Source organism: Hydractinia symbiolongicarpus, chromosome 13 (genome assembly GCF_029227915.1).
Source record: "Hydractinia symbiolongicarpus strain clone_291-10 chromosome 13, HSymV2.1, whole genome shotgun sequence".
In the NCBI taxonomy this organism is placed as follows: Eukaryota; Metazoa; Cnidaria; class Hydrozoa; order Anthoathecata; family Hydractiniidae; genus Hydractinia; species Hydractinia symbiolongicarpus.
In genome coordinates, this window is record NC_079887.1 from 25,311,650 (window position 1) to 25,336,914 (window position 25,265).

The following is a 25,265-nucleotide window of genomic DNA, read 5'->3' on the forward strand; positions in this document are numbered from 1 at the left end:
CGTTTGCCGGCGATTAAACTTCTTTTATTCAGCGTCTCATCAAAAATGAAAACATTCTTGAAAACTACAAGTCTCAAGGGTTTCAGTGATTAAAAAATAATTTAAAAAATCGGTCGGGAAATTAATTTACTCCCTGGGTACTTTTTTTGTATACATTCGACTATACGGGCCAAGTCCGGGGTTTACGGGAAATCGCGGGTTTTCGTTTACCGGCTATTAAACTTCTTTTATTCAGCGTCTCATCAAAAATGTGAACATTTTTGAATACTACAAGTCTCATTCGTTCTAGTGGTGCAGAAATTATTTAAAAAAATCGTTCGGGAAATCAGTTTACTCCCTGGGTACTTTGTTTGTTTACATTCGACTATACAAGCCAAGCCCGGGATTTTCGGGAAATCGCGGGTTTTCGTTTGCCGGCGATTAAACTTCTTTTATTCAGCGTCTTATCAAAAATAAAAACATTTTTGAAAACTACAAGTCTCATGCGTTTTAGTGATTAAAAAATAATATAAAAATCCTTCGGGAAATGAGTTTACTCCCTGGGTACTTTCCTTGTATACTTTTGACTATACGGGCTGATTCCAGAATTTACGGGAAATCGCCGGTTTTCGTTTGCCGGCGATTAAACTCCTTTTATTCAGCGTCTCATCAAAAATGAAAACATTCTTGAAAACTAAAAGTCGCAAGCGTTTTATTGGTGAAAAAATAATTTAAAAAATCGTTCGGGAAATGAATTTACTCCCTGGGTACTTTCTTTGTATACATTCGACTATACGGGCCAAGCCCGGGATTTACGGGAAATCGCGGGTTTTCGTTTGCCGGCTATTAAACTTCTTTTATTCAGCGTCTCATCAAAAATGTGAACATTTTTGAATACTACAAGTCTCATTCGTTCTAGTGGTGCAGAAATTATTTAAAAAATCGTTCGGGAAATCAGTTTACTCCCTGGGTACTTTATTTGTATACATTGGACTATACAAAGCCAAGCCCGGGATTTTCGCGAAATCGCAGGTTTTCGTTTGCGGGAGATTAAACTGCTTTTATTCAACGTCTCACCAAAAATGTAAACATTTTTGACTACTACAAGTCTCATTCGTTCTAGTGGTGCAGAGATTATTTAAAAAATCGGTGGGGAAATCAGTTTAATCCCTGGGTACTTTCTTTGTACACTTTTAATTATACGGGCCGAGTCCGGGATTTAGGTTAACGCGGGTTTTCGTTTGCCGGCGATTAAACTTCTTTTATTCAGCGTCTCACCAAAAATATAAACATTTTTGAATACTACAAGTCTCATTCGTTCTAGTGGTGCAGAAATTATTTAAAAAATCGTTCGGGAAATCAATTTACTCCCTGGGTACTTTCTTTGTATACATTCGACTATACGGCCAAGCCCGGGATTTACGGGAAATCGCGGGTTTTCGTTTGCCGGCGATTAAACTTCTTTTAGTCAGCGTCTCAACAAAAATGAAACGATTTTTGAAAACTACAAGTCTCATGCGTTTTATTGGTGAAAAAATAATTTAAAAAATCGTTTGGGAAATGAGTTTACTCCCTGGGTACTTTCCTTGTATACTTTTGACTATACGGGCTGATTCCAGAATTTACGGGAAATCGCCGGTTTTCGTTTGCCTGCGATTAAACTTCTTTTATTCAGCGTCTCATCAAAAATGAAAACATTCTTGAAAACTACAAGTCTCAAGGGTTTCAGTGATTAAAAAATAATTTAAAAAATCGGTCGGGAAATGAATTTACTCCCTGGGTACTTTTTTTGTATACATTCGACTATACGGGCCAAGTCCGGGGTTTACGGGAAATCGCGGGTTTTCGTTTACCGGCTATTAAACTTCTTTTATTCAGCGTCTCATCAAAAATGTGAACATTTTTGAATACTACAAGTCTCATTCGTTCTAGTGGTGCAGAAATTATTTAAAAAAATCGTTCGGGAAATCAGTTTACTCCCTGGGTACTTTGTTTGTTTACATTCGACTATACAAGCCAAGCCCGGGATTTTCGGGAAATCGCGGGTCTTCGTTTGCCGGCGATTAAACTTCTTTTATTCAGCGTCTCATCAAAAATGAAAACATTTTTTAAAACTACAAGTCTCATGCGTTTTAGAGGTGAAAAAATTATTTAAAATATTGTTCGGAAAATTAGTTTACTCCCTGGGTACTTTCTTTGTATACATTCGACTATACGGGCCAATTTCGGTATTTACTGGAAATCGCGGGTTTTTGTTTGCCGGCGATTAAACTTCTTTTATTCAGCGTCTCATCAAAAATTAAAACATTTTTTAAAACTACAAGTCTCATGCGTTTTAGAGGTGAAAAAATAATTTAAAAAATCGTTCGGGAAATGAGTTTACTCCCTGGGAACTTTCTTTGTATACTGTTGACTATACTGGCCGATTTCGGTATTTTCGGGAAATCGCGGGTTTTCGTTTGCCGGCGATTAAACTTCTTTTATTCAACGTCTCATCAAAAATAAAAACATTTTTGAAAACTACAAGTCTCGTGCGTTTTAGTGATTAAAAAATAATTTAAAAAATCGTTCGGGAAATCAGTTTACTCCCTGGGTACTTTCTTTGTATACATTCGAGTATACCGGCCAAGCCCGGTATTTTCGGGAAATCGCGGGTTTTCGTTTTCCGGCGATTAAACTTCTTTTATTCAGCGTCTCATCAAAAATGAAAACATTTTTAAAAACTACATGTCTCATGCGTTTTAGTGATTAAAAAAAAATTTAAAAAATCGTTCGGGAAATGAGTTTACTCCCTGGGTACTTTCTTTGTATACTTTCAATTATACGGGTCGAGTCCGGGATTTAGGGGAAATCGCGGGTTTTCGTTTGCCGGAGATTAAACTGCTTTTATTCAGCGTCTCACCAAAAATGTAAACATTTTTGAATACTACAAGTCTCATTCGTTCTAGTGGTGCAGAGATTATTTAAAAAATCGTTCGGGAAATCAGTTTACTCCCTGGGTACTTTCTTTGTATACTTTTAATTATACGGGCCGAGTTCGGGATTTAGGGTAACGCAGGTTTTCGTTTGCCGGCGATTAAACTTCTTTTATTCAGCGTCTCACCAAAAATATAAACATTTTTGAATACTACAAGTCTCATTCGTTCTAGTGGTGCCGAAATTATTTAAAAAATCGTTCGGGAAATCAATTTACTCCCTGGGAACTTTCTTTGTATACATTCGACTATACGGGCCAAGCCCGGGATTTAGGGAAACGCGGGTTTTCGTTTGCCGGCGATTAAACTTCTTTTATTCTGCGTCTCACCAAAAATGAAAACATTTTTAAATACTACAAGTCTCATTCGTTCTAGTGGTGCAGAAATTATATAAAAAATCGTTTGGGAAATCAATTTACTCCCTGGGTACTTTCTTTGTATACATTCGACTATACGGTTCAAGCCCGGTATTTACGGGTAATCGCGGGTTTTCGTTTGCCGGCGATTAAACTTCTTTTATTCAGCGTCTTATCAAAAATGAAAACATTTTTGAAAACTACAAGTCTCATGCGTTTTAGTGATTAAAAAATAATATAAAAATCCTTCGGGAAATGAGTTTACTCCCTGGGTACTTTCCTTGTATACTTTTGACTATACGGGCTGATTCCAGAATTTACGGGAAATCGCCGGTTTTCGTTTGCCGGCGATTAAACTTCTTTTATTCAGCGTCTCATCAAAAATGAAAACATTCTTGAAAACTACAAGTCTCATGCGTTTCAGTGATTAAAAAATAATTTAAAAAATCGTTCGGGAAATCAGTTTACTCCCTGGGTACTTTCTTTGTATACATTCGAGTATACCGGCCAAGCCCGGGATTTACGGGAAATCGCGGGTTTTCGTTTGCCGGCTATTAAACTTCTTTTATTCAGCGTCTCATCAAAAATGTGAACATTTTTGAATACTACAAGTCTCATTCGTTCTAGTGGTGCAGAAATTATTTAAAAAATCGTTCGGGAAATCAGTTTACTCCCTGGGTACTTTATTTGTATACATTGGACTATACAAAGCCAAGCCCGGGATTTTCGCGAAATCGCAGGTTTTCGTTTGCGGGAGATTAAACTGCTTTTATTCAACGTCTCACCAAAAATGTAAACATTTTTGACTACTACAAGTCTCATTCGTTCTAGTGGTGCAGAGATTATTTAAAAAATCGGTCGGGAAATCAGTTTAATCCCTGGGTACTTTCTTTGTACACTTTTAATTATACGGGCCGAGTCCGGGATTTAGGTTAACGCGGGTTTTCGTTTGCCGGCGATTAAACTTCTTTTATTCAGCGTCTCACCAAAAATGTAAACATTTTTGAATACTACAAGTCTCATTCGTTCTAGTGGTGCAGAAATTATTTAAAAAATCGTTCGGGAAATCAATTTACTCCCTGGGTACTTTCTTTGTATACATTCGACTATACGGCCAAGCCCGGGATTTACTAGAAATTTCGGGTTTTCGTTTGCCGGCGATTAAGCTTCTTTTAGTCAGCGTCTCATCAAAAATGAAACGATTTTTAAAAACTACAAGTCTCATGCGTTTTATTGGTGAAAAAATAATTTAAAAAATCGTTTGGGAAATGAGTTTACTCCCTGGGTACTTTCCTTGTATACTTTTGACTATACGGGCTGATTCCAGAATTTACGGGAAATCGCCGGTTTTCGTTTGCCGGCGATTAAACTTCTTTTATTCAGCGTCTCATCAAAAATGAAAACATTCTTGAAAACTACAAGTCTCAAGCGTTTCAGTGATTAAAAAATAATTTAAAAAATCGTTCGGGAAATCAGTTTACTCCCTGGGTACTTTGTTTGTTTACATTCGACTATACAAGCCAAGCCCGGGATTTTCGGGAAATCGCGGGTTTTCGTTTGCCGGCGATTAAACTTCTTTTATTCAGCGTCTCATCAAAAATGAAAACATTTTTTAAAACTACAAGTCTCATGCGTTTTAGAGGTGAAAAAATTATTTAAAATATTGTTCGGAAAATTAGTTTACTCCCTGGGTACTTTCTTTGTATTCATTCGACTATACGGGCCAATTTCGGTATTTACTGGAAATCGCGGGTTTTTGTTTGCCGGCGATTAAACTTCTTTTATTCAGCGTCTCACCAAAAATGTAAACATTTTTGAATACTACAAGTCTCATTCGTTCTAGTGGTGCAGAGATTATTTAAAAAATCGTTCGGGAAATCAGTTTACTCCCTGGGTACTTTCTTTGTATACTTTCAATTATACAGGTCGAGTCCGGGATTTAGGGGAAATCGCGGGTTTTCGTTTGCCGGAGATTAAACTGCTTTTATTCAGCGTCTCACCAAAAATGTAAACATTTTTGAATACTACAAGTCTCATTCGTTCTAGTGGTGCAGAGATTATTTAAAAAATCGTTCGGGAAATCAGTTTACTCCCTGGGTACTTTCTTTGTATACTTTTAATTATACGGGCCGAGTTCGGGATTTAGGGTAACGCAGGTTTTCGTTTGCCGGCGATTAAACTTCTTTTATTCAGCGTCTCACCAAAAATATAAACATTTTTGAATACTACAAGTCTCATTCGTTCTAGTGGTGCCGAAATTATTTAAAAAATCGTTCGGGAAATCAATTTACTCCCTGGGAACTTTCTTTGTATACATTCGACTATACGGGCCAAGCCCGGGATTTAGGGAAACGCATGTTTTCGTTTGCCGGCGATTAAACTTCTTTTATTCTGCGTCTCACCAAAAATGAAAACATTTTTAAATACTACAAGTCTCATTCGTTCTAGTGGTGCCGAAATTATTTAAAAAATCGTTCGGGAAATCAATTTACTCCCTGGGAACTTTCTTTGTATACATTCGACTATACGGGCCAAGCCCGGGATTTAGGGAAACGCATGTTTTCGTTTGCCGGCGATTAAACTTCTTTTATTCTGCGTCTCACCAAAAATGAAAACATTTTTAAATACTACAAGTCTCATTCGTTCTAGTGGTGCAGAAATTATTTAAAAAATCGTTCGGGAAATCAATTTACTCCCTGGGAACTTTCTTTGTATACATTCGACTATACGGGCCAAGCCCGGGATTTAGGGAAACGCATGTTTTCGTTTGCCGGCGATTAAACTTCTTTTATTCTGCGTCTCACCAAAAATGAAAACATTTTTAAATACTACAAGTCTCATTCGTTCTAGTGGTGCAGAAATTATTTAAAAAATCGTTTGGGAAATCAATTTACTCCCTGGGTACTTTCTTTGTATACATTCGACTATACGGTCCAAGCCCGGTATTTACGGGTAATCGCGGGTTTTCGTTTGCCGGCGATTAAACTTCTTTTATTCAGCGTCTCACCAAAAATGTAAACATTTTTGAATACTACAAGTCTCATTCGTTCTAGTGGTGCAGAGATTATTTAAAAAATCGTTCGGGAAATCAGTTTACTCCCTGGGTACTTTCTTTGTATACTTTTAATTATACGGGCCGAGTTCGGGATTTAGGGTAACGCAGGTTTTCGTTTGCCGGCGATTAAACTTCTTTTATTCAGCGTCTCACCAAAAATATAAACATTTTTGAATACTACAAGTCTCATTCGTTCTAGTGGTGCCGAAATTATTTAAAAAATCGTTCGGGAAATCAATTTACTCCCTGGGAACTTTCTTTGTATACATTCGACTATACGGGCCAAGCCCGGGATTTAGGGAAACGCATGTTTTCGTTTGCCGGCGATTAAACTTCTTTTATTCTGCGTCTCACCAAAAATGAAAACATTTTTAAATACTACAAGTCTCATTCGTTCTAGTGGTGCAGAAATTATTTAAAAAATCGTTTGGGAAATCAATTTACTCCCTGGGTACTTTCTTTGTATACATTCGACTATACGGTCCAAGCCCGGTATTTACGGGTAATCGCGGGTTTTCGTTTGCCGGCGATTAAACTTCTTTTATTCAGCGTCTTATCAAAAATGAAAACATTTTTGAAAACTACAAGTCTCATGCGTTTTAGTGATTAAAAAATAATATAAAAATCCTTCGGGAAATGAGTTTACTCCCTGGGTACTTTCCTTGTATACTTTTGACTATACGGGCTGATTCCAGAATTTACGGGAAATCGCCGGTTTTCGTTTGCCGGCGATTAAACTTCTTTTATTCAGCGTCTCATCAAAAATGAAAACATTCTTGAAAACTACAAGTCTCATGCGTTTCAGTGATTAAAAAATAATTTAAAAAATCGTTCGGGAAATCAGTTTACTCCCTGGGTACTTTCTTTGTATACATTCGAGTATACCGGCCAAGCCCGGGATTTACGGGAAATCGCGGGTTTTCGTTTGCCGGCTATTAAACTTCTTTTATTCAGCGTCTCATCAAAAATGTGAACATTTTTGAATACTACAAGTCTCATTCGTTCTAGTGGTGCAGAAATTATTTAAAAAATCGTTCGGGAAATCAGTTTACTCCCTGGGTACTTTATTTGTATACATTGGACTATACAAAGCCAAGCCCGGGATTTTCGCGAAATCGCAGGTTTTCGTTTGCGGGAGATTAAACTGCTTTTATTCAACGTCTCACCAAAAATATAAACATTTTTGACTACTACAAGTCTCATTCGTTCTAGTGGTGCAGAGATTATTTAAAAAATCGGTCGGGAAATCAGTTTAATCCCTGGGTACTGTCTTTGTACACTTTTAATTATACGGGCCGAGTCCGGGATTTAGGTTAACGCGGGTTTTCGTTTGCCGGCGATTAAACTTCTTTTATTCAGCGTCTCACCAAAAATGTAAACATTTTTGAATACTACAAGTCTCATTCGTTCTAGTAGTGCAGAAATTATTTAAAAAATCGTTCGGGAAATCAATTTACTCCCTGGGTACTTTCTTTGTATACATTCGACTATACGGCCAAGCCCGGGATTTACGAGAAATTGCGGGTTTTCGTTTGCCGGCGATTAAGCTTCTTTTAGTCAGCGTCTCATCAAAAATGAAACGATTTTTGAAAACTACAAGTCTCATGCGTTTTATTGGTGAAAAAATAATTTAAAAAATCGTTTGGGAAATGAGTTTACTCCCTGGGTACTTTCCTTGTATACTTTTGACTATACGGGCTGATTCCAGAATTTACGGGAAATCGCCGGTTTTCGTTTCCCGGCGATTAAACTTCTTTTATTCAGCGTCTCATCAAAAATGAAAACATTCTTGAAAACTACAAGTCTCAAGCGTTTCAGTGATTAAAAAATAATTTAAAAAATCGTTCGGGAAATCAGTTTACTCCCTGGGTACTTTGTTTGTTTACATTCGACTATACAAGCCAAGCCCGGGATTTTCGGGAAATCGCGGGTTTTCGTTTGCCGGCGATTAAATTTCTTTTATTCAGCGTCTCATCAAAAATGAAAACATTTTTTAAAACTACAAGTCTCATGCGTTTTAGAGGTGAAAAAATTATTTAAAATATTGTTCGGAAAATTAGTTTACTCCCTGGGTACTTTCTTTGTATACATTCGACTATACGGGCCAATTTCGGTATTTACTGGAAATCGCGGGTTTTTGTTTGCCGGCGATTAAACTTCTTTTATTCAGCGTCTCATCAAAAATTAAAACATTTTTTAAAACTACAAGTCTCATGCGTTTTAGAGGTGAAAAAATAATTTAAAAAATCGTTCGGGAAAAGAGTTTACTCCCTGGGAACTTTCTTTGTATACAGTTGACTATACTGGCCGATTTCGGTATTTTCGGGAAATCGCGGGTTTTCGTTTGCCGGCGATTAAACTTCTTTTATTCAACGTCTCATCAAAAATAAAAACATTTTTGAAAACTACAAGTCTCGTGCGTTTTAGTGATTAAAAAATAATTTAAAAAATTGTTCGGGAAATCAGTTTACTCCCTGGGTACTTTCTTTGTATACATTCGAGTATACCGGCCAAGCCCGGTATTTTCGGGAAATCGCGGGTTTTCGTTTTCCGGCGATTAAACTTCTTTTATTCAGCGTCTCATCAAAAATGAAAACATTTTTAAAAACTACATGTCTCATGCGTTTTAGTGATTAAAAAAAAATTTAAAAAATCGTTCGGGAAATGAGTTTACTCCCTGGGTACTTTCTTTGTATACTTTTGACTATACGGGTCGATTCCGGTATTTACGGGAAATGGCGGGTTTTCGTTTGCCGGCGATTAAACTTCTTTTATTCAGCGTCTCATCAAAAATGAAAACACTTTTGAAAACTACAAGTCTCATGCGTTTTAGAGGTGAAAAAATAATTTAAAAAATCGTTCGGGAAATCAGTTTAATCCCTGGGTACTTTCTTTGTATACATTCGACTATACGGGCCAAGCCGGGGTTTTACGGGAAATCGCAGGTTTTCGTTTGCCGGCGATTAAACTTCTTTTATTCAGCGTCTCATCAAAAATGAAAACATTTTTGAAAACTACAAGTCTCATGCGTTTTAGAGGTAAAAAATCGTTCGAGAAATCAGTTTACTCCCTGGGTACTTTCTTTATATACATTCGACTATACGGGCCAAGCCCGGGATTTACGGGAAATCGCGGGTTTTCGTTTGCCAGCGATTAAACTTCTTTTATTCAGCGTCTCATCAAAAATGAAAACATTTTTAAAAACTACAAGTCTCATGCGTTTTAGTGATTAAAAAAAAATTTAAAAAATCGTTCAGGAAATGAGTTTACTCCCTGGGTACTTTCTTTGTATACTTTTGATTATACGGGCCGATTCCGGGATTTACGGGTAATCGCGGGTTTTCGTTTGCCGGCGATTAAACTTCTTTTATTCAACGTCTCATCAAAAATGAAAGCATTTTTAAAAACTACAAGTCTCATGCGTTTTAGTGATTAAAAAATAATTTAAAAAATCGTTCGGAAAATCAGTTTACTCCCTGGGTACTTTCTTTGTATATTTTCGACTATATGGGCCAAGCCCGGGGCTTACGGGAAATCGCGGGTTTTCGTTTGCCGGCGATTAAACTTCTTTTATTCAGCGTCTCATCAAAAATGAAAACATTTTTAAAAACTACAAGTCTCATGGGCTTTATTGGTGAAATAATAATTTAAAAAATCGTTTGGAAAATGAGTTTACTCCCTGGGTACTTTCTTTAGATACATACAACTATACAGGCCAAGCCCGGGATTTACGGGAAATCGCGGGTTTTCGTTTACCAGCGATTAAACTTCTTTTATTCAGCGTCTCATCAAAAACGAAAACACTTTTGAAAACTACAAGTCACATGCGTTTTAATGGTGACAAAATAATTTAAAAAATCGTTTGGGAAATGAGTTTACTCCCTGGGTACTTTTTTTGTATACTTTTGACTATACGGGCCAAGCCCGGGATTTACGGGAAATCGCGGGTTTTCGTTTGACGGCGATTAAACTTCTTTTATTCAGCGTCTCATCAAAAATGAAAACACTTTTGAAAACTACAAGTCTCATTCCTTCTAGTGGTGCAGAAATAATTTGAAAAATCGTTCGGAAAATCAGTTTACTCCCTGGGTACTTTCTTTAGATACATTCAACTATACGGGCCAAGCCCAGGATTTACGGGAAATCGCGGGTTTTCGTTTGCCGGCGATTAAAACTCTTTCATTAAGCGTCTCATTAAAAATGAAAACATTTTTGAAAACTACAAGTCTCATTCGTTCTAGTGGTGCAGAAATAATTTGAAAAATCGTTCGGGAAATCAGTTTACTCCCTGGGTACTTTCTTTAGATACATTTAACTATACGGGCCAAGCCCGGGATTTACGGGAAATCGCGGGTTTTCGTTTGCCGGCGATTAAACCACATTCATTAAGCGTCTCATCAAAAATGAAAACATTTCTAAAAACTACAAGTCTCATTCGTTCTAGTGGTCCAGAAATAATTTGAAAAATCGTTCGGGAAATCAATTTACTCCCTGGGTACTTTCTTTGTATACATTCGACTATACGGGCCAAGCCCGGGATTTACGGGAAATCGCGGGTTTTCGTTTGCCGGCGATTAAACTTCTTTTATTCAGCGTCTCATCAAAAATGAAAACATTTTTTAAAACTACAAGTCTCATGCGTTTTAGAGGTGAAAAAATTATTTAAAATATTGTTCGGAAAATTAGTTTACTCCCTGGGTACTTTCTTTGTATACATTCGACTATACGGGCCAATTTCGGTATTTACTGGAAATCGCGGGTTTTTGTTTGCCGGCGATTAAACTTCTTTTATTCAGCGTCTCATCAAAAATTAAAACATTTTTTAAAACTACAAGTCTCATGCGTTTTAGAGGTGAAAAAATAATTTAAAAAATCGTTCGGGAAATGAGTTTACTCCCTGGGAACTTTCTTTGTATACTGTTGACTATACTGGCCGATTTCGGTATTTTCGGGAAATCGCGGGTTTTCGTTTGCCGGCGATTAAACTTCTTTTATTCAACGTCTCATCAAAAATAAAAACATTTTTGAAAACTACAAGTCTCGTGCGTTTTAGTGATTAAAAAATAATTTAAAAAATTGTTCGGGAAATCAGTTTACTCCCTGGGTACTTTCTTTGTATACATTCGAGTATACCGGCCAAGCCCAGTATTTTCGGGAAATCGCGGGTTTTCGTTTTCCGGCGATTAAACTTCTTTTATTCAGCGTCTCATCAAAAATGAAAACATTTTTAAAAACTACATGTCTCATGCGTTTTAGTGATTAAAAAAAAATTTAAAAAATCGTTCGGGAAATGCGTTTACTCCCTGGGTACTTTCTTTGTATACTTTTGACTATACGGGTCGATTCCGGTATTTACGGGAAATGGCGGGTTTTCGTTTGCCGGCGATTAAACTTCTTTTATTCAGCGTCTCATCAAAAATGAAAACATTTTTGAAAACTACAAGTCTCATGCGTTTTAGAGGTGAAAAAATAATTTAAAAAATCGTTCGGGAAATCAGTTTAATCCCTGGGTACTTTCTTTGTATACATTCGACTATACGGGCCAAGCCGGGGTTTTACGGGAAATCGCAGGTTTTCGTTTGCCGGCGATTAAACTTCTTTTATTCAGCGTCTCATCAAAAATGAAAACATTTTTGAAAACTACAAGTCTCATGCGTTTTAGAGGTGAAAAAATAATTTAAAAAATCGTTCGAGAAATCAGTTTACTCCCTGGGTACTTTCTTTATATACATTCGACTATACGGGCCAAGCCCGGGATTTACGGGAAATCGCGGGTTTTCGTTTGCCAGCGATTAAACTTCTTTTATTCAGCGTCTCATCAAAAATGAAAACATTTTTAAAAACTACAAGTCTCATGCGTTTTAGTGATTAAAAAAAAATTTAAAAAATCGTTCAGGAAATGAGTTTACTCCCTGGGTACTTTCTTTGTATACTTTTGATTATACGGGCCGATTCCGGGATTTACGGGTAATCGCGGGTTTTCGTTTGCCGGCGATTAAACTTCTTTTATTCAACGTCTCATCAAAAATGAAATCATTTTTAAAAACTACAAGTCTCATGCGTTTTAGTGATTAAAAAATAATTTAAAAAATCGTTCGGAAAATCAGTTTACTCCCTGGGTACTTTCTTTGTATACTTTCGACTATATGGGCCAAGCCCGGGGCTTACGGGAAATCGCGGGTTTTCGTTTGCCGGCGATTAAACTTCTTTTATTCAGCGTCTCATCAAAAATGAAAACATTTTTAAAAACTACAAGTCTCATGGGCTTTATTGGTGAAATAATAATTTAAAAAATCGTTTGGAAAATGAGTTTACTCCCTGGGTACTTTCTTTAGATACATACAACTATACGGGCCAAGCCCGGGATTTACGGGAAATCGCGGGTTTTCGTTTGACGGCGATTAAACTTCTTTTATTCAGCGTCTCATCAAAAATGAAAACACTTTTGAAACTACAAGTCTCATTCGTTCTAGTGGTGCAGAAATAATTTGAAAAATCGTTCGGAAAATCAGTTTACTCCCTGGGTACTTTCTTTAGATACATTCAACTATACGGGCCAAGCCCAGGATTTACGGGAAATCGCGGGTTTTCGTTTGCCGGCGATTAAACTTTTTTTATTCAGCGTCTCATCAAAAATGAAAAAATTTTTGCAAACAACAAGTCTTATGCGTTTTAGTGGTGGAAAAATAATTTAAAAAATCGTTCTGCAAATGAGTTTACTCACAAGGTACTTTCTTTGTATACATTCGACTATACGGGCCAAGCCCGGGATTTACGGGAAATCGCGGGTTTTCGTTTGCCGGCGATTAAACCACTTTCATTAAGCGTCTCATCAAAAATGAAAACATTTCTGAAAACTACAAGTCTCATGCGTTTTAGTGGTGAAAAAATATTTTAAAAAATCGTTCGGGAAATGAGTTTACTCCCTGGGTACTTTCTTTGTATACTTTTGACTATACGGGCCGAGTCCGGGATTTACGGGAAATCGCGGGTTTTCGTGTGCCGGCGATTAAACCTCTTTCATTAATCTTCTCATTAAAAATGAAAACATTTTTGAAAACTACAAGTCTCATTTGTTCTAGTGGTGCAGAAATAATTTGAAAAATCGTTCGGGAAATCAGTTTACTCCCTGGGTACTTTCTTTAGATACATACAACTATACGGGCCAAGCCCGGGATTTACGGGAAATCGCGGGTTTTCGTTTGCCAACGATTCAACTTCTTTTATTCAGCGTCTCATCAAAAATGAAAACACTTTTGAAAACTACAAGTCTCATGCGTTTTAGTGGTGACAAAATAATTTAAAAAATCGTTTGGGAAATGAGTTTACTCCCTGGGTACATTCTTTAGATACATCCAACTATACGAGCCAAGCCCGGGATTTACGGGTAATCGCGGGTTTTCGTTTGCCAACGATTAAACTTCTTTTATTCAGCGTCTCATCAAAAATGAAAACACTTTTGAAAACTACAAGTCTCATGCGTTTTAGTGGTGACAAAATAATTTAAAAAATCGTTTGGGAAATGAGTTTACTCCCTGGGTACTACCTTTGCATACTTTTGACTATACGGGCCAAGCCCGGGATTTACGGAAAATCGCGGGTTTTCGTTTGTCGGCGATTAAACTTCTTTTATTCAGCGTCTCATCAAAAATGAAAACATTTTTGAAAACTACAAGTCTTATGCGTTTTAGTGGTGAAAAACTAATTTAAAAAATCGTTCTGGAAATGAGTTTACTCACAGGGTACTTTCTTTGTATACATTCGACTATACGGGCCAAGCCCGGGATTTACGGGAAATCGCGGGTTTTCGTTTGCCGGCGATTAAACCACTTTCATTAAGCGTCTCATCAAAAATGAAAACATTTCTGAAAACTACAAGTCTCATGCGTTTTAGTGTTGAAAAAATATTTTAAAAAATTGTTCGGGAAATGATTTTACTCCCTGGGTACTTTTTTGTATACTTTTGACTATACGGGCCGAGTCCGGGATTTACGGGAAATCGCGGGTTTTCGTTTGCCGGCGATTAAACTTCTTTTATTCAGCATCTCATCAAAAATGAAAACATTTTTAAAAACTACAAGTCTTATGCGTTTTAGTGGTGAAAAACTAATTTAAAAAATCGTTCTGGAAATGAGTTTACTCACAGGGTACTTTCTTTGTATACATTCGACTATACGGGCCAAGCCCGGGATTTACGGGAAATCGCGGGTTTTCGTTTGCCGGCGATTAAACCACTTTCATTAAGCGTCTCATCAAAAATGAAAACATTTCTGAAAACTACAAGTCTCATGCGTTTTAGTGGTGAAAAAATATTTTAAAAAATCGTTCGGGAAATGAGTTTACTCCCTGGGTACTTTCTTTGTATACTTTTGACTATACGGGCCGAGTCCGGGATTTACGGGAAATCGCGGGTTTTCGTTTGCCGGCGATTAAACTTCTTTTATTCAGCATCTCATCAAAAATGAAAACATTTTTAAAAACTACAAGTCTCATGGGCTTTAGTGGTGAAATAATAATTTAAAAAATCGTTTGGGGAATGAGTTTACTCCCTGGGTACTTTCTTTGTATACATTCGACTATACGGGCCAAGCCCGGGATTTACGTGAAATCGCGGGTTTTCGTGTGCCGGCGATTAAACCTCTTTCATTAATCTTCTCATTAAAAATGAAAACATTTTTGAAAACTACAAGTCTCATTTGTTCTAGTGGTGCAGAAATAATTTGAAAAATCGTTCGGGAAACCAGTTTACTCCCTGGGTACTTTCTTTAGATACATACAACTATACGGGCCAAGCCCGGGATTTACGGGAAATCGCGGGTTTTCGTTTGCCAACGATTAAACTTCTTTTATTCAGCGTCTCATCAAAAATGAAAACACTTTTGAAAACTACAAGTCTCATGCGTTTTAGTGGTGACAAAATAATTTAAAAAATCGTTTGGGAAATGCGTTTACTCCCTGGGTACTTTCTTTAGATACATCCAACTATACGGACCAAGCCCGGGATTTACGGGTAATCGCGGGTTTTCGTTTGCCAACGATTAAACTTCTTTTATTCAGCGTCTCATCAAAAATGAAAACACTTTTGAAAACTACAAGTCTCATGCGTTTTAGTGGTGACAAAATAATTTAAAAAATCGTTTGGGAAATGAGTTTACTCCCTGGGTACTTTCTTTGCATACTTTTGACTATACGGGCCAAGCCCGGGATTTACGGAAAATCGCGGGTTTTCGTTTGTCGGCGATTAAACTTCTTTTATTCAGCGTCTCATCAAAAATGAAAACATTTTTGAAAACTACAAGTCTTATGCGTTTTAGTGGTGAAAAACTAATTTAAAAAATCGTTCTGGAAATGAGTTTACTCACAGGGTACTTTCTTTGTATACATTCGACTATACGGGCCAAGCCCGGGATTTACGGGAAATCGCGGGTTTTCGTTTGCCGGCGATTAAACCACTTTCATTAAGCGTCTCATCAAAAATGAAAACATTTCTGAAAACTACAAGTCTCATGCGTTTTAGTGGTGGAAAAATATTTTAAAAAATCGTTCGGGAAATGAGTTTACTCCCTGGGTACTTTCTTTGTATACTTTTGACTATACGGGCCGAGTCCGGGATTTACGGGAAATCGCGGGTTTTCGTTTGCCGGCGATTAAACTTCTTTTATTCAGCATCTCATCAAAAATGAAAACATTTTTAAAAACTACAAGTCTCATGGGCTTTAGTGGTGAAATAATAATTTAAAAAATCGTTTGGGGAATGAGTTTACTCCCTGGGTACTTTCTTTGTATACATTCGACTATACGGGCCAAGCCCGGGATTTACGTGAAATCGCGGGTTTTCGTTTGCCGGCGATTAAACCTCTTTCATTAATCTTCTCATTAAAAATGAAAACATTTTTGAAAACTACAAGTCTCATTTGTTCTAGTGGTGCAGAAATAATTTGAAAAATCGTTCGGGAAACCAGTTTACTCCCTGGGTACTTTCTTTAGATACATACAACTATACGGGCCAACCCGGGATTTACGGGAAATCGCGGGTTTTCGTTTGCCAACGATTAAACTTCTTTTATTCAGCGTCTCATCAAAAATGAAAACACTTTTAAAAAATACAAGTCTCATGCGTTTTAGTGGTGAAATAATAGTTTAAAAAATTGTTCGGGAATTGAGTTTACTCCCTGGGTACTTTCTATGTATATATTTGACTATACGGGCCGAGTCCGGGATTTACCTTAAATCGCGGGTTTTCGTTTGCCGGCGATTAAACTTCTTTTATTCAGCGTCTCATCAAAAATGAAAACATTTTTAAAAACTACAAGTCTCATGGGCTTTAGTGGTGAAATAATATTTTAAAAAATCGTTTGGGGAATGAGTTTACTCCCTGGGTACTTTCTTTGTATACATTCGACTATACGGGCCAAGCCCGGGATTTACGTGAAATCGCGGGTTTTCGTTTGCCGGCGATTAAACCTCTTTCATTAATCTTCTCATTAAAAATGAAAACATTTTTGAAAACTACAAGTCTCATTTGTTCTAGTGGTGCAGAAATAATTTGAAAAATCGTTCGGGAAATCAGTTTACTCCCTGAGTACTTTCTTTAGATACATACAACTATACGGGACAAGCCCGGGATTTACGGGAAATCGCGGGTTTTCGTTTGCCAACGATTCAACTTCTTTTATTCAGCGTCTCATCAAAAATGAAAACACTTTTGAAAACTACAAGTCTCATGCGTTTTAGTGGTGACAAAATAATTTAAAAAATCGTTTAAGAAATGAGTTTACTCCCTGGGTACTTTCTTTAGATACATACAACTATACGGGCCAAGCCCGGGATTTACGGGAAATCGCGGGTTTTCGTTTGCCAACGATTAAACTTTTTTATTCAGCGTCTCATCAAAAATGAAAACACTTTTGAAAACTACAAGTCTCATGCGTTTTAGTGGTGACAAAATAATTTAAAAAATCGTTTGGGAAATGAGTTTACTCCCTGGGTACTTTCTTTGTATACTTTTGACTATACGGGCCAAGCCCGGGATTTACGGGAAATCGCGGGTTTTCGTTTGACGGCGATTAAACTTCTTTTATTCAGCGTCTCATCAAAAATGAAAACATTTTTAAAAACTACAAGTCTTATGCGTTTTAGTGGTGAAAAACTAATTTAAAATATCGTTCTGGAAATGAGTTTACTCATAGGGTACTTTCTTTGTATACATTCGACTATACGGGACAAGCCCGGGATTTACGTGAAATCGCGGGTTTTCGTTTGCCTGCGATTAAACCCCTTTCATTAAGCGTTTCATCAAAAATGAAAACATTTTTGAAAACTACAAGTCTCATGCGTTTTAGTGGTGAAAAAATAGTTTAAAAAATTGTTCGGGAAATGAGTTTACTCCCTGGGTACTTTCTTTGTATACTTTTGACTATACGAGCCAAGCCCGGGATTTACGGGAAATCGCGGGTTTTCGTTTGCCAACGATTAAACTTCTTTTATTCAGCGTCTCATCAAAAATGAAAACACTTTTGAAAACTACAAGTCTCATGCGTTTTAGTGGTGACAAAATAATTTAAAAAATCGTTTGGGAAATGAGTTTACTCCCTGGGTACTTTCTTTGTATACTTTTGACTATACGGGCCAAGCCCGGGATTTACGGGAAATCGCGGGTTTTCGTTTGACGGCGATTAAACTTCTTTTATTCAGCGTCTCATCAAAAATGAAAACATTTTTAAAAACTACAAGTCTTATGCGTTTTAGTGGTGAAAAACTAATTTAAAATATCGTTCTGGAAATGAGTTTACTCATAGGGTACTTTCTTTGTATACATTCGACTATACGGGACAAGCCCGGGATTTACGTGAAATCGCGGGTTTTCGTTTGCCGGCGATTAAACCTCTTTCATTAATCTTCTCATGAAAAATGAAAACATTTTTGAAAACTACAAGTCTCATTTGTTCTAGTGGTGCAGAAATAATTTGAAAAATCGTTCGGGAAATCAGTTTACTCCCTGAGTACTTTCTTTGTATACTTTTGACTATACGGGCCGAGTCCGGGATTTACGGGAAATCGCGGGTTTTCGTTTGCCGGCGATTAAACTTCTTTTATTCAGCATCTCATCAAAAATGAAAACATTTTTAAAAACTACAAGTCTCATGGGCTTTAGTGGTGAAATAATAATTTAAAAAATCGTTTGGGGAATGAGTTTACTCCCTGGGTACTTTCTTTGTATACATTCGACTATACGGGCCAAGCCCGGGATTTACGTGAAATCGCGGGTTTTCGTTTGCCGGCGATTAAACCTCTTTCATTAATCTTCTCATTAAAAATGAAAACATTTTTGAAAACTACAAGTCTCATTTGTTCTAGTGGTGCAGAAATAATTTGAAAAATCGTTCGGGAAACCAGTTTACTCCCTGGGTACTTTCTTTAGATACATACAACTATACGGGCCAACCCGGGATTTACGGGAAATCGCGGGTTTTCGTTTGCCAACGATTAAACTTCTTTTATTCAGCGTCTCATCAAAAATGAAAACACTTTTGAAAACTACAAGTCTCATGCGTTTTAGTGGTGAAAAACTAATTTAAAAAATCGTTCTGGAAATGAGTTTACTCATAGGGTACTTTCTTTGTATACATTCGACTATACGGGCCAAGCCCGGGATTTACGTGAAATCGCGGGTTTTCGTTTGCCGGCGATTAAACCTCTTTCATTAATCTTCTCATTAAAAATGAAAACATTTTTGAAAACTACAAGTCTCATTTGTTCTAGTGGTGCAGAAATAATTTGAAAAATCGTTCGGGAAACCAGTTTACTCCCTGGGTACTTTCTTTAGATACATACAACTATACGGGCCAACCCGGGATTTACGGGAAATCGCGGGTTTTCGTTTGCCAACGATTAAACTTCTTTTATTCAGCGTCTCATCAAAAATGAAAACACTTTTAAAAAATACAAGTCTCATGCGTTTTAGTGGTGAAATAATAGTTTAAAAAATTGTTCGGGAATTGAGTTTACTCCCTGGGTACTTTCTATGTATATATTTGACTATACGGGCCGAGTCCGGGATTTACCTTAAATCGCGGGTTTTCGTTTGCCGGCGATTAAACTTCTTTTATTCAGCGTCTCATCAAAAATGAAAACATTTTTAAAAACTACAAGTCTCATGGGCTTTAGTGGTGAAATAATATTTTAAAAAATCGTTTGGGGAATGAGTTTACTCCCTGGGTACTTTCTTTGTATACATTCGACTATACGGGCCAAGCCCGGGATTTACGTGAAATCGCGGGTTTTCGTTTGCCGGCGATTAAACCTCTTTCATTAATCTTCTCATTAAAAATAAAAACATTTTTGAAAACTACAAGTCTCATTTGTTCTAGTGGTGCAGAAATAATTTGAAAAATCGTTCGGGAAATCAGTTTACTCCCTGAGTACTTTCTTTAGATACATACAACTATACGGGACAAGCCCGGGATTTACGGGAAATCGCGGGTTTTCGTTTGCCAACGATTCAACTTCTTTTATTCAGCGTCTCATCAAAAATGAAAACACTTTTGAAAACTACAAGTCTCATGCGTTTTAGTGGTGACAAAATAATTTAAAAAATCGTTTGGGAAATGAGTTTACTCCCTGGGTACTTTCTTTAGATACATACAACTATACGGGCCAAGCCCGGGATTTACGGGAAATCGCGGGTTTTCGTTTGCCAACGATTAAACTTTTTTATTCAGCGTCTCATCAAAAATGAAAACACTTTTGAAAACTACAAGTCTCATGCGTTTTAGTGGTGACAAAATAATTTAAAAAATCGTTTGGGAAATGAGTTTACTCCCTGGGTACTTTCTTTGTATACTTTTGACTATACGGGCCAAGCCCGGGATTTACGGGAAATCGCGGGTTTTCGTTTGACGGCGATTAAACTTCTTTTATTCAGCGTCTCATCAAAAATGAAAACATTTTTAAAAACTACAAGTCTTATGCGTTTTAGTGGTGAAAAACTAATTTAAAATATCGTTCTGGAAATGAGTTTACTCATAGGGTACTTTCTTTGTATACATTCGACTATACGGGACAAGCCCGGGATTTACGTGAAATCGCGGGTTTTCGTTTGCCTGCGATTAAACCCCTTTCATTAAGCGTTTCATCAAAAATGAAAACATTTTTGAAAACTACAAGTCTCATGCGTTTTAGTGGTGAAAAAATAGTTTAAAAAATTGTTCGGGAAATGAGTTTACTCCCTGGGTACTTTCTTTGTATACTTTTGACTATACGAGCCAAGCCCGGGATTTACGGGAAATCGCGGGTTTTCGTTTGCCAACGATTAAACTTCTTTTATTCAGCGTCTCATCAAAAATGAAAACACTTTTGAAAACTACAAGTCTCATGCGTTTTAGTGGTGACAAAATAATTTAAAAAATCGTTTGGGAAATGAGTTTACTCCCTGGGTACTTTCTTTGTATACTTTTGACTATACGGGCCAAGCCCGGGATTTACGGGAAATCGCGGGTTTTCGTTTGACGGCGATTAAACTTCTTTTATTCAGCGTCTCATCAAAAATGAAAACATTTTTAAAAACTACAAGTCTTATGCGTTTTAGTGGTGAAAAACTAATTTAAAATATCGTTCTGGAAATGAGTTTACTCATAGGGTACTTTCTTTGTATACATTCGACTATACGGGACAAGCCCGGGATTTACGTGAAATCGCGGGTTTTCGTTTGCCGGCGATTAAACCTCTTTCATTAATCTTCTCATGAAAAATGAAAACATTTTTGAAAACTACAAGTCTCATTTGTTCTAGTGGTGCAGAAATAATTTGAAAAATCGTTCGAGAAATCAGTTTACTCCCTGAGTACTTTCTTTGTATACTTTTGACTATACGGGCCGAGTCCGGGATTTACGGGAAATCGCGGGTTTTCGTTTGCCGGCGATTAAACTTCTTTTATTCAGCATCTCATCAAAAATGAAAACATTTTTAAAAACTACAAGTCTCATGGGCTTTAGTGGTGAAATAATAATTTAAAAAATCGTTTGGGGAATGAGTTTACTCCCTGGGTACTTTCTTTGTATACATTCGACTATACGGGCCAAGCCCGGGATTTACGTGAAATCGCGGGTTTTCGTTTGCCGGCGATTAAACCTCTTTCATTAATCTTCTCATTAAAAATGAAAACATTTTTGAAAACTACAAGTCTCATTTGTTCTAGTGGTGCAGAAATAATTTGAAAAATCGTTCGGGAAACCAGTTTACTCCCTGGGTACTTTCTTTAGATACATACAACTATACGGGCCAACCCGGGATTTACGGGAAATCGCGGGTTTTCGTTTGCCAACGATTAAACTTCTTTTATTCAGCGTCTCATCAAAAATGAAAACACTTTTGAAAACTACAAGTCTCATGCGTTTTAGTGGTGAAAAACTAATTTAAAAAATCGTTCTGGAAATGAGTTTACTCATAGGGTACTTTCTTTGTATACATTCGACTATACGGGCCAAGCCCGGGATTTACGTGAAGTCGCGGGTTTTCGTTTGCCGGCGATTAAACCCCTTTCATTAAGCGTTTCATCAAAAATGAAAACATTTTTGAAAACTACAAGTCTCATGCGTTTTAGTGGTGAAATAATAGTTTAAAAAATTGTTCGGGAATTGAGTTTACTCCCTGGGTACTTTCTTTGTATATATTTGACTACACGGGCCGAGTCCGGGATTTACCTTAAATCGCGGGTTTTCGTTTGCCGGCGATTAAACTTCTTTTATTCAGCGTCTCATCAAAAATGAAAACATTTTTAAAAACTACAAGTCTCATGGGCTTTAGTGGTGAAATAATATTTTAAAAAATCGTTTGTGGAATGAGTTTACTCCCTGGGTACTTTCTTTGTATACATTCGATTATACGGGCCAAGCACGGGATTTACGTGAAATCGCGGGTTTTCGTTTGCCGGCGATTAAACCTCTTTCATTAATCTTCTCATTAAAAATGAAAACATTTTTGAAAACTACAATTCACATTTGTTCTAGTGGTGCAGAAATAATTTGAAAAATCGTTCGGGAAATCAGTTTACTCCCTGGGTACTTTCTTTAGATACATACAACTATACGGGCCAAGCCCGGGATTTACGGGAAATCGCTGGTTTTCGTTTGCCAACGATTCAACTTCTTTTATTCAGCGTCTCATCAAAAATGAAAACAGTTTTGAAAACTACAAGTCTCATGCGTTTTAGTGGTGACAAAATAATTTAAAAAATCGTTTGGGAAATGAGTTTACTCCCTGGGTACTTTCTTTAGATACATCCAACTATACGGGCCAAGCCCGGGATTTACGGGTAATCGCGGGTTTTCGTTTGCCAACGATTAAACTTCTTTTATTCAGCGTCTCATCAAAAATGAAAACACTTTTGAAAACTACAAGTCTCATGCGTTTTAGTGGTGACAAAATAATGTAAAAAATCGTTTGGGAAATGAGTTTACTCCCTGGGTACTTTCTTTGCATACTTTTGACTATACGGGCCAAGCCCGGGATTTACGGAAAATCGCGGGTTTTCGTTTGTCGGCGATTAAACTTCTTTTATTCAGCGTCTCATCAAAAATGAAAACATTTTTGAAAACTACAAGTCTCATGGGCTTTAGTGGTGAAATAATATTTTAAAAAATCGTTTGTGGAATGAGTTTACTCCCTGGGTACTTTCTTTGTATACATTCGATTATACGGGCCAAGCACGGGATTTACGTGAAATCGCGGGTTTTCGTTTGCCGGCGATTAAACCTCTTTCATTAATCTTCTCATTAAAAATGAAAACATTTTTGAAAACTACAATTCACATTTGTTCTAGTGGTGCAGAAATAATTTGAAAAATCGTTCGGGAAATCAGTTTACTCCCTGGGTACTTTCTTTAGATACATACAACTATACGGGCCAAGCCCGGGATTTACGGGAAATCGCTGGTTTTCGTTTGCCAACGATTCAACTTCTTTTATTCAGCGTCTCATCAAAAATGAAAACACTTTTGAAAACTACAAGTCTCATGCGTTTTAGTGGTGACAAAATAATTTAAAAAATCGTTTGGGAAATGAGTTTACTCCCTGGGTACTTTCTTTAGATACATCCAACTATACGGGCCAAGCCCGGGATTTACGGGTAATCGCGGGTTTTCGTTTGCCAACGATTAAACTTCTTTTATTCAGCGTCTCATCAAAAATGAAAACACTTTTGAAAACTACAAGTCTCATGCGTTTTAGTGGTGACAAAATAATGTAAAAAATCGTTTGGGAAATGAGTTTACTCCCTGGGTACTTTCTTTGCATACTTTTGACTATACGGGCCAAGCCCGGGATTTACGGAAAATCGCGGGTTTTCGTTTGTCGGCGATTAAACTTCTTTTATTCAGCGTCTCATCAAAAATGAAAACATTTTTGAAAACTACAAGTCTTATTCCTTTTAGTGGTGAAAAACTAATTTAAAAAATCGTTCTGGAAATGAGTTTACTCACAGGGTACTTTCTTTGTATACATTCGACTATACGGGCCAAGCCCGGGATTTACGGGAAATCGCGGGTTTTCGTTTGCCGGCGATTAAACCACTTTCATTAAGCGTCTCATCAAAAATGAAAACATTTCTGAAAACTACAAGTCTCATGCGTTTAAGTGGTGAAAAAATATTTTAAAAAATCGTTCGGGAAATGAGTTTACTCCCTGGGTACTTTCTTTGTATACTTTTGACTATACGGGCCGAGTCCGGGATTTACGGGAAATCGCGGGTTTTCGTGTGCCGGCGATTAAACCTCTTTCATTAATCTTCTCATTAAAAATGAAAACATTTTTGAAAACTACAAGTCTCATTTGTTCTAGTGGTGCAGAAATAATTTGAAAAATCGTTCGGGAAATCAGTTTACTCCCTGGGTACTTTCTTTAGATACATACAACTATACGGGCCAAGCCCGGGATTTACGGGAAATCGCGGGTTTTCGTTTGCCAACGATTCAACTTCTTTTATTCAGCGTCTCATCAAAAATGAAAACACTTTTGAAAACTACAAGTCTCATGCGTTTTAGTGGTGACAAAATAATTTAAAAAATCGTTTGGGAAATGAGTTTACTCCCTGGGTACATTCTTTAGATACATCCAACTATACGGGCCAAGCCCGGGATTTACGGGTAATCGCGGGTTTTCGTTTGCCAACGATTAAACTTCTTTTATTCAGCGTCTCATCAAAAATGAAAACACTTTTGAAAACTACAAGTCTCATGCGTTTTAGTGGTGACAAAATAATTTAAAAAATCGTTTGGGAAATGAGTTTACTCCCTGGGTACTTTCTGTGCATACTTTTGACTATACGGGCCAAGCCCGGGATTTACGGAAAATCGCGGGTTTTCGTTTGTCGGCGATTAAACTTCTTTTATTCAGCGTCTCATCAAAAATGAAAACATTTTTGAAAACTACAAGTCTTATGCGTTTTAGTGGTGAAAAACTAATTTAAAAAATCGTTCTGGAAATGAGTTTACTCACAGGGTACTTTCTTTGTATACATTCGACTATACGGGCCAAGCCCGGGATTTACGGGAAATCGCGGGTTTTCGTTTGCCGGCGATTAAACCACTTTCATTAAGCGTCTCATCAAAAATGAAAACATTTCTGAAAACTACAAGTCTCATGCGTTTTAGTGGTGAAAAAATATTTTAAAAAATCGTTCGGGAAATGAGTTTACTCCCTGGGTACTTTCTTTGTATACTTTTGACTATACGGGCCGAGTCCGGGATTTACGGGAAATCGCGGGTTTTCGTTTGCCGGCGATTAAACTTCTTTTATTCAGCATCTCATCAAAAATGAAAACATTTTTAAAAACTACAAGTCTCATGGGCTTTAGTGGTGAAATAATAATTTAAAAAATCGTTTGGGGAATGAGTTTACTCCCTGG